Source organism: Cibotium barometz, chromosome 31 (genome assembly GCF_041138505.1).
Source record: "Cibotium barometz isolate CiBa-2024 chromosome 31, ASM4113850v1, whole genome shotgun sequence".
In the NCBI taxonomy this organism is placed as follows: Eukaryota; Viridiplantae; Streptophyta; class Polypodiopsida; order Cyatheales; family Cibotiaceae; genus Cibotium; species Cibotium barometz.
The window spans coordinates 49,787,215-49,798,464 of NC_141076.1; the positions used below are offsets into that span (position 1 = coordinate 49,787,215).

General features: G+C 39.2%; 1 pseudogene; it reads right to left on the reverse strand.

Moving 5' to 3' along the window:
- Positions 1–9,829: 9,829 nt before the first annotated feature.
- Positions 9,830–10,601, reverse strand: LOC147620982 (uncharacterized; annotated as a pseudogene).
- Between the last annotated feature and the right edge of the window lie 649 nt (positions 10,602–11,250).

Here is an 11,250-nt window from a genome sequence, read left to right on the forward strand (position 1 = left end):
AACTAAAAGGTACACAACAAAGCTCAACAACAACAGTGATACAAAATTCTTTAACAAATCCAATGTTAAATGTAACCATTGTGGAAGGATGGGGCATGTAATGGCCTAATGTTGTCACATTGAAACAAGACTAAGCTTGTATGTGATGCAATGGGCAAGGTAGGCCACCTTGAAAAGAATTTTTGGTCAAAGGAGAAGAAACAAAGCAACTTGATGGTGGAAGCGACACATAAGGATGCTCCACAAGAACATCTTTTCTAGTAGGTGTAACATTGATGTATGAGATGATGTTTTATGCCATTTCTTATGTTGATGTCTATGTCAACCTTGGGATTGGGTAACCCTTGGTCAAGATGTGCCCATATGTGAGTGGATGTAATGTTGTCTATGTTGATGTCCATGATGTCATGTCATAGTGATGTTATCATCTCTAGCCACCGATGATGTAGGCTAAGTGATGTATGTGTGTGTCTCTATTAAGGGGGGAAAAATGTCATGTTTATGCAAATTACCTTCTTTAGATGAGATCCATTTGAGCACCAAGGGGGGGTGTTGAAATATGGTGCCCGTCATGTCATGTATGGGGCACATGTATGTGGGAATAAGGTAGAAGAAAATTAGGATGCTATGAAATTGAAATGAATACAAGGTAAGCTTATTAGGGGATGTGAATGGATAAATGTAAAAGGTGACCAATGGTAAAAAAGTAGGGACATGGAAGGTGCAAGAGTGTACAAGGCATGTGAGCATTTATGAATACATGGATGACACAAGTGTGTATAGAACATGTGAATGAGAGTTCTATGAGAGATATAAATGGATGTAACAAGCTCATTCTCATATACAAAAAACGTGATGAGTTGATTAGCCTTAACTCATATCTTAATCACTTCTATTAGTGTTGATATTATGCTCTAATTAAGTATTTTTCTATCTTTTGTTCTTATAGCTCTCACTTCTCATGGTTATGCACTCAATATTCTCTTCAAATCCACTTATTTCAACACATTTTACATCACTAGTTGATTAATTGCCATCTAAGAAGCTCTTTGTAATAAAGAAAGTGATTAATAGCAAGAAGAATAATGCTTTGAGGACTTATGCAAAGAGATTAAGTATGCTTGAAGCTTAATCAAGGTGATTAAGAATAAACCTTGTAAAGTTTTATTGTGTGATAAAGGGTATTATGATAGTTTTTCTAGTAAATATTGACAACATCTTGATAAAGAGTGATTAACAAACACTAAATTAAAGTATATTGGAAGGCCTTGGTGCCATAGAAAAGACACAGGAAACAATCCAATATCATGGGGCAATGTCCAACTACACTCAGGAGGAGCACAAACAACTCAACCGAGAAACCAATTTACCATGGCCTAGCTCACAAATGCAAAATCGAGATATGATAGTGTGTAGAGACTAAGGTCATAACCTAAGGCATATTCTTTACTTAGTTTTGGTCTAGATAGAGCTTAAACCAACCTTAATATTACCCTTTTAATAACTAGAAAAATTTGACAAATCACAATAAAAATTTCGTCACTCACTGATTGATTAGGTGGTTGAATTGTGCTTAAAGTTCAACTAATTTTGATTGGAACACCTTACTGGTTACACCATGTTGCCTTGTAGATCTTATAAGACCTCTGACGATTCCAATGCCAACACAAACCGAAATACCCATCCAGCATACAACCTCGACGCATCTTCATCGACATATTCTGAGGACAAAATCTACATCAAGAAGGGGGGTATGTTAATCATTGCTGAAGACCTTTATGGTGTTGATGTTGGCCATCGTATCATTTTTACCTCGTTTGCGCCACACATGCCACAATGGCTGGAATTCACTTGAAAGCCATGTTTTGTATATTTTATGTGTGGTTGTCATTTTTCTATGCAAGGATCAAGGAATTTAGGTTACTACCTTTGGATGAGTGTTTACACTAGCCTAGGAGCCCTAGGATGCTCAAGGACCTGATTTTTAAGCTTTGGCCATCCAAGGATGTAAACCCTAAAAACGAATTAGATAAGGCCTCTTATAACCAAAACCTCTCTTTTTTTAATGCATAATGTAATAGAGTGCTCTTCTTCTCTAGTCTCTTATGCTATTGCTTACTTGCTTGCCTCTTACTTGTTTGAGCTCTTATGTGTGCTTGCTTGCATGCGTGTGAGAGAGTGAGTGTGTGAGATTGAGTTGTGAGGAGGGTTAAGATTCCATTGGTGTGCAATGGGGCGGTGGCAGAGTGGAGCTCTCGAGTGCTTCTGCATAGTGATAACACTACCTACGAGAATCCTATTTATCCTTCTTATTCTTTTTTGTAATATAATACATTATAGTTTTTAACTCTAAGATTAAAAAGTAAGAGTAGGGCACCATCCTATAGAGACCCAAGTAATGGCCTAGAGATTTTCCTTAAGAGTATCTAAGGCCTCTATGGTGTCGATGCTGGCCACCGTATCATTTTTACCTCGTTTGGGCCACACCCACCAAAATGGCTGGAATTTAGTTGAAAGCCATGTATTGTATATTGTATGTGTGTGCTCATCGTATGTCTATGAAAGGCACACCTCGGGATCAATGAGTTTAGGTTACTACCTTTGGATGAGTGTTTACACTAGCCTAGGAGTCCTAGGATGCTTGAGGACCTGATTTTTAAGCTTTGGCCGTCCAAGGGTGTAAACCCTAAAAATGAATTAGATAAGTCCTCTTATAACCAAAACCTCTCATTCTTTTATGCATAATGTAATAGAGTGATCTTCTTCTCTAGTCTCTTATGCTGTTGCTTACTTGCTTGTTTGAGCTACATTATGTGTGCTTGCTTGCATGTGTGTGAGAGAGAGCGAGTGTGTGAGATTGAGTTGTGAGGTAAAAAAGTAAGAGTAGGGCACCATCCTACAGAGACCCAAGTAATGGTCGAGAGACTATCCTCAAGAGTATCTAATACCTCTATGGTGTTGATGGCCACCGTATCATTTTTACCTCATTTGGGCCACACACGCCACAATGGCCGGAATTCACTTGAAAGCCATATATTGTATATTTTATGTATGTGCTCATTGTTTGTCTATGAAAGGTACACCACTGGATCAAGGAGTTTAGGTTACTAACTTTGGATAAGTGTTTACACTAGCCTAGGAGCCCTAGGAGCCCTAGGATGCTCGAGGACCTGGTTTTTAAGCTTTGGCCGTCCAAGGGTGTAAATCCTAAAAAGGAATTAGATAAGGCCTCTTATAACCAAACCCTCTCATTCTTTTATGTATAATGTAATAGAGTTCTCTTCTTCTATAGTCTCTTATGCTATTTCTTACTTGCTTGCCTCTTGCTTGTTTGAGCTCTTATGTGTGCTCTTCTTCTATAGTCTCTTATGCTATTTCTTACTTGCTTGCCTCTTGCCTCTTATAACCAAACCCTCTCATTCTTTTATGCATAATGTAATAGAGTTCTCTTCTTCTATAGTCTCTTATGCTATTTCTTACTTGCTTGCCTCTTGCTTGTTTGAGCTCTTATGTGTGCTCTTCTTCTATAGTCTCTTATGCTATTTCTTACTTGCTTGCCTCTTGCTTGTTTGAGCTCTTATGTGTGCTTGCTTGCATGTGTGTGAGAGAGTGAGTGTGTGAGATTGAGTTGTGAGGAGGGTCAAGACTCCAATTGGTATGTGGAATGGGGCGGTGGTAGAGTGGAGCTCTTGGGTGCTTCTGCATAGTGACAACACTACCTATATGAGAATCCTAGTTATAACTCCTTCTTATTATTTTTTGTAATATAATAAATTATAGTTTTTAACTCTAAGATAAAAAAGTAAGAGTAGGGCACCATCCTACAAAGATGCAACAAGTAATGGCCCAAAGACTTTTCTCAAGAGTATCCAAGAACAGCTAAATACCTTGACATCGATGTTTTTTTTCTCTTTATTGGTATATTTAGTCCAGTTGCAAAGATGGGAACAGTGAGAGCAGTCATTGCTATGGCTGCAGTAATAAATGGTTAGGAAATGTAGCAAATGGATGTGAAAAATGCATTTCTAAATGGTGATTTACAAGAGGAAGTTTATATGGCACAGCCAGAAGGATATGTACACCCGAGGTACCCCAATCATGTATGCAGGTTAAAGAAAGCATTATATGGTTTGAAGCAAGCACCTCGTGCTTGGAGTGATAAGATAAGCCGATATCTTATCTCCCTTGGATTTCAGGTTTCTTCAGCAGATTCTTCACTCTATGTGAAGAAAACAGATCATGGGATTGTCTTACTTGTCATCTATGTGGATGACTTGATTGTCACAGGAGATCATGCTACAGATGTTATGCATGCCAAGAAGGCATTGAGTGGGCAGTTTGATATGAAAGACTTAGGTGAATTAAGATATTTTCTTGGGATTGAAGTGATCAAAGACCATGCAGGGACATGGTTAGTGCAACGCTAATATGCATTGGATATGTTGGCAAAATATGGGATGATAGGGTGTAAGCCAATGAGTACACCTTTGGATCATCAGAATGTGAAGTTGCGGGCTGATTTTGGTGGAGTTGGATGATCCATCTATGTATAGAAAGAGGGTTGGCAGTCTTATTTACATGACTATCACACGACTATCACACGACCGGATCTTAGTTATGCTGTGGGACATGGTTAGTGCAATGCTAATATGCATTGGATATGTTGGCAAAATATGGGATGATAGGGTGTAAGCCAATGAGTACACCTTTGGATCAGAATGTGAAGTTGCGGGCTGATTTTGGTGAAGAGTTGGATGATCCATCTATGTATAGAAAGAGGGTTGGCAGTCTTATTTACATGACTATCACACGACCGGATCTTAGTTATGCTGTGGGGCTAGTAAGCCAATTTATGCAAAGCCCTAGAAAGCCTCATTTGGATGTAGTGAGACACATTATGGTATTCTTTATGAGCATGGTAAAGGCTTGGATGTACACGGCTACATAGACGTAGATTGGGCAGGTAGCTCGTATGATAGGAGGTCTACTAGTGGTTATGCCTTTACATTTGGAAGTGCAGTGTGGGGTGGTGAGTTGGAGCAGCAAGAAGCAACCTATTGTTGCTTTATCTAGTACAGAGGCTGAATACAGGGGTGCAGCCATTGCTACATGTGAAGGAGTATGGTTAAAGAGTCTCTTGGCTGATTTGGGTGAGTCTATTGATGGCAAGGTTGTCATTCATTGTGACAACATGAGGAGCATATAGTTGGCCAAGAATCCAGTTTTTCATGTGCGGACCAAACATATAGAGGTCCACTATCATTTTGTCAGAGAGAAAGTGATGGATGGTACAGTGGATTTGCAGTATGTGAAGACTGAAGAGTAGGTGGCCGACATCTTTAAATCCACTTAGCAGCAGGGAGAAGTTTGAGTACTTCTGTACTATGTTGGGAGTACATGGGATGAGCTTGAGGGGGAGTGTTGAGAGCTTTGATAGACCAAGCTCATCTACATCTTCATCTATGGCAGTGCATCATGAGCTTGAGAGGGACTGTTGAGATTCAAGCTCGATATGTCAGCTTGTGCCAGTTGCACTATGTGCTGGCATGCTAGGTAGTAACATGTGTGAGACATAAATGACCGCGTCCAGCTGGTCATAGTGTGTGGACATTAGCTAGGGTTAGCTGTGTGTGGACAGAACACATGTAGTGTGTTATAGTTTATGGATTATTGCTTTATGCATTGTGTGAGAAGGGACATGGCTCCCCTCTATGGTTAGGGTTTGCTTAATACATTAGGGTTTGCTCCTGTGGGTGTGTCTCCTCTTCCTCTACTTGTTTTTCATTCTTCCTATGGAACAAGGTTTATTGAGAAGGTATAGCAAGGCTTAAGGATTGATATAGAAAAGAAAATTATTAACTAAAATGTAATGTCAAAATTTTTTCATGGCATATACCATTCCTAAACCCGCACGCGTCGCCTAGTAAAACTTATAGGGTAGTCCAATTTATGTTCTCTTGGGTAAGCTAGGACATATCCAATGCAAAGTTAGAAGCATCAATATGCATCTAGAAGATAACATCCCACTTTAGCACTCGTAATATGGGAGCACTAGGCCAAAGTTTACTTCAACGTATTATAGGCTTGTTGGCATTCTTCTATCCACTCAAATATAAAGAGAAGCTTATACAAGGGACGTGTAGTCTTGGCATAAAAGAGAATAAATTGCCTGTAGTAGCCTACATGTTCCATAAACCTTTGGACTCTCTTGTAGTTTATTGGTGGGGGTAATTCCAAGATAATTTTGATTTTACTCTCATTTGTCAAAATCCCATTTTTAGACACTATATGTCCTAAGATGACTACGTGTTTAACCTAAAATTGGCATTTGAATGGGTTTAGAGATATGCAATAAAGTTTGAATCGTTCAAATACCTTTCATAAGCAGGATAAACACTCATTAAATACTCCTTCCATGATACATGAATGCACAAATCATCTAAGAAAGATTCAAGAAACGTCCTTAGAAAATCTTTAAAGGTGTTCTCGGGGTTGATTCACTACCCCAACCAACCTATGTGTTTAACCTAAAATTGGCATTTGAATGGGTTTAGAGATATGCAATAAAGTTTGAATCGTTCAAATACCTTTCATAAGCAGGATAAACACTTATTAAATACTCCTTCCATGATACATGAATGCACAAATCATCTAAGAAAGATTCAAGAAACGTCCTTCGAAAATCTTTAAAGGTGTTCTCGGGGTTGATTCACTAACAATACACTAGTTTGATTCAAGAAACATCCTTAGAAAATCTTTAAAGGTGTTCTCAGGGTTGATTGACTACCCCAACCAACCTACTGAGTGACTTTGGTTATGCGCGCAACAATACACTAGTTTGATATGAAACATATACTGGACACCATAGAAAATAGCTTATCGGTTTTACAAGCGATTACACAAATAGAAATGATTGCTTAAGACTGACTGACTCGAGCGCATGATTTGGATTGCCACATGAAATACAAGATTTAAAAGACAGATTCAAAGGAATGATAGAAAAAACAAAAATACAACAAAGATAACAGACATGATGAATATACACAGATGATACAAAATGATCCTTTGATTAATGAAAAACACTTGGCTCAAAGAAGAAACAATCAACCTTTGTATAGAGTTCTAGTTACATCTGTGCATTGCTTAATGCACATTTACAGTGTTTGTGGTACGAAGACACCCTCATGCTTTAAGCACGGCCAATTTACAAAAGTAATGACCTAATTAATCGGATGGGCCATGATGTTAACTGCACCAGATCTAGCATCCGACTTGACGACGGTTTGTTCGATATGGTGGCTGTCCAGCCTGGTGGTTGTCCGACCCAACACCTAGCATGCTTGGTGGGTCAGATTCCCAATCCGATGACTCGAATCTTCAATATTCTAGTATTCCTTGATGTTGTCAATCATTGGGAGATAGGGACCGTGTTAGATGCTCCTTAGCATCCTCCTCATCCTCGAGACATTCCTGATTTTGGGGACTACAGATAGGCATACCTTTTAATCCTCCTCTGTAATCTTAGTGCCCAGACTCTTGAACCCAATGAAACATGCACATGTGTGACATTGACATAGAAGTGCATGTCCTTGTTGGCATTTTCCTCTACATTATTGTTTTAGTTTTGTGAGGGTACTCTGCTCCTAATCATTAGGTAGAGTTAAATGAGTCACCATGCCCTCCATGGTAGAAGTAAACTGGCCTCCACATTGGTATTCCGAGCAATCCTAACCTTGAAATGCTTGGGAACATTCCTCATCCCTTGGGTCCAAGAGCTTCAGTATTTGACTCCACCCATCTCATCATCATTGTTTTGCCAAGAGAAGGTGGGTTTGGATTGTTCAGACCGGGTTGAGCTAGGGCGAGATTTGGGAGGGGCTACGATGAAGCCAATCCAAGAGCCCAAGCCAAATCTGGAGGAGCCGATCGACATGCACAACTTGTTGGCAATGGTGCCATACTCCGATGGAACCACATTCAGGGAATACTCGACCATGGCCCTCCTAAAATAACATGCAATGGCCCTCCAAAAGAACTACGACAAGCTGTATGACAAGATGGCCGCCATGAGGATGGCATACAAAGAATAGCACACCAGTGGGCCACAAAGGACATGGGGAAGATGCAAGCTCACATCAATGTCTCAAAACCAAGGTCGCAGAGAAGAAGGGAAGAGGCATGTCACTCGGCAAAAGAAGCCCAACGAGACCCACGAAGATATCCAGCATCCAATAGGCCAAGAATGTGACCCTCTGCGCCAAACTCTCCTCTACTCCTCATTTTCACGTGTTTTTGTATAATCAACAAGTTGGTCCTTACTCTGACGGCGTGTTTTTAAGTGCTTGAGAATAAAAGAGAGTATTCTATTATTGTAGAATGTTCCTTGTATGTAATAAATATCCAAGGAATAATTAGCCCCCAACGTATCTATTGGGAAACGAGCGCTCTCAATCAATGCACTATATGAAAAGAGTTTTCCCTCTTTAGTAAAGCATTTCTGTTTAAGTGATTTTTCACTCCTCGATTCTATTTCAATTTTATCATTTAGCCTAACACACTAATATTGATGTCCATTAAAGCCTCATTCCATTTTACACTTACTTGCATATTTGATCAAGTTTCCATGGGAGAGAAAAGGAAGCCATACATATACATATTGATCTTTAAGAAGATTATGCTCCCTTTGAAGAAAATAAATAAGCCCATTTCAATCAATTCAAGAGATAAGAATGAAATAAGAGTTTTAGGTTCAAAGCATGTATAGACCGTTAGTGTGATGGATCTATGTATCCAATAAATTGTCTAGACTCATTCACTCCTCCATTCTCTAATCCGATCTCATCGATCAGATATATTGGAGATGGTCACCAAGGATTCCTTATCCAATAAATCCTCTAGACTCCTTCATACCTCCATTCATACCTCCATTCTGTAATCTGACCTCATCAATCAGATATGTTGGAGATGGTCACCAAGGATTGCTTGGCTATTACATTGCACTAAGCAAATCAACCAGAGTTGTAAAAGACTTAAATTTTGTAGCACAGTTGGAGTACAATAATTTGAAAGGAATATTAAAACATCTCCTAATGGAGCCGAACCTTGTACACAACGCATGACATATTGTAGGATAAGGGTGCTAGTCCAGCCAAATGATGTCAGCTGGGGAGGACGACCCTACATGCCTATCTTTTAATAAAGAAAATTTTTGATATTCCTTATGTAAGTGATATTTGTAACGTAGACTTGCATAATCAAGCGTAGCTATAATGTCCCTAACAAAGCTTTTCTCTATGTATAGGAAATAAGTCTGAACAAATATGTTCCTTGCACGTAAAACAGTTTAGGAAAAAATCTATACAAAGAATTATTTTGGCTGTCCATGATCGTGCAGAGAAGAAGAGATCAGGAGGGCAAACAAATTTGCGAGGGAAGCTACAGAGAGAATACATCAGCGAGACGACGAGTGGCAAAGATAAGTCAAAGAACATGTGGCTACCCTGAATGAGTATGACAGGCTACAAGCGGGAGGTGGATGAGTGGGTGGAATCCAAGAGGTAGGTTGAGCTGTAGGTGGAGAGGGAAAGAGAAGAAACACAGTGGGAAGAAATGGAAAGGCTGCAAGAGGAGCAAAAGCAAAGGCCCCCTCAATCCCAAGCATGACCTCTCAATCACGGTGTCGCTCCCGTGCCCCTGACTCTTCTGAGATCGGCGTCACCATCATTAGGCTTATATTTACATTTGTAACATTAAAATTAATTTTGTAAGAAAAAAATCTTTCATATATACAATTGCTTTTGGAGTTACAATGTCTCAATACTGTCATCATTCAACTATTAATCAAGTGAATAGTATGAGAGACAGATTCTTTATAGAAAGTCGTTTTCTCTTTTCGCCTTGGCACCTACAAAAAAGGGGTTTTGTTAGTGGTATGTTACATAATGTTATGCACAATATACTAAATGGTGAATGTAAATATAAATGGTTTACCTTTTTAGTATCCATTGTAAATGTATAATCTTTTGGCAATTGTTCAATCTCCTCATATGTAAGGTCTTCTCTAATTTGAGAAAGAGATGTTTTAGATAGTGTGTTCAGCATTGTAAGCAATTGCCCTTCCAAATATATCTCCATTACTAGAGGATCTGACTCCAAATCTTGATATAATGGAACAAGGTTGCCATGAACATAATGATATCTGGTGTAGTGAATGAAGTTTTGAGAGCCAATAATGTTGCAAACTATTGACGTCTTCTCCAAAACAGAAATGATGCCTTCTGTCTTTCTCTTGTGTCCCAACCATTGTCCAAAAAGTCCAGTGCCTTACTTGACTTGCAAATAAACATTGTTGAAGTATTTCTTATTTCTTCATCAAAGAAAAAGTCAACAAACACTTCGATAGGCATAAAAATAGTAAGCTTGACATTCTTTGTTGCAACAAATGCCTTAAGAGACTTCTGTATGTCGTGATACAACTTGATCCTATAACTTTCACTAGTTTGTGAAGTTGGCAATGGCCACTCTTTGCTTCCAAATATTGGGAGGGGTAATGGATTCAAACGACCCCATCCAGAAGACGTGTTTGGTTCTAAGTATTGCATATCATAGAAAAATTTACAAGGGACAATGCTCCAGATAGATATCCAGACCAATCAAGGTACAATCATCTTCCAATACCACAATCCAGAGTGTCTAAATATTCTCAAAGACACTAATGTGTGTTACAAGCTGGAGAAGGTGGGGATAGGAAAGATGGCAGAGGTACTCCCCCAGACAATTAATCCATCATGTGCAGAATATATCAAGACCTACGATAAGAATATAAAAAAGAGGAACAACACAAAGCTAGATGGATCTCAAGAGCATGTTCTCATCATTGAAACCATAATCAGAGATGCACTATAGTCTTCCCCTCCCATTCAGTCACATGTGCACTTACTGGATCAAATGCCCATGGAGACGACATGCTCAAGAGGGTCTCTTTTAATTCCACTGGGGTTGAATATGAGAATATCCGAGAGGAAGTAGATGAAAGATACTGCCGAGCAATGTCAATGCTCATGCAAGTGAAACCAGTGGACAGATACAAGAGGATTCCTCTCCACATAATTGCCAAAGTACATGAGGAGAAGTCCAACGATTGGGCATGGTACATCTATAGGGAATCGGGGAACTATCTTTGATCTCTGACCACTCCAAAGTATGTAACCCTTACCTCCTCCATGAAAGTTCTAAGCCATGTAGGTAACA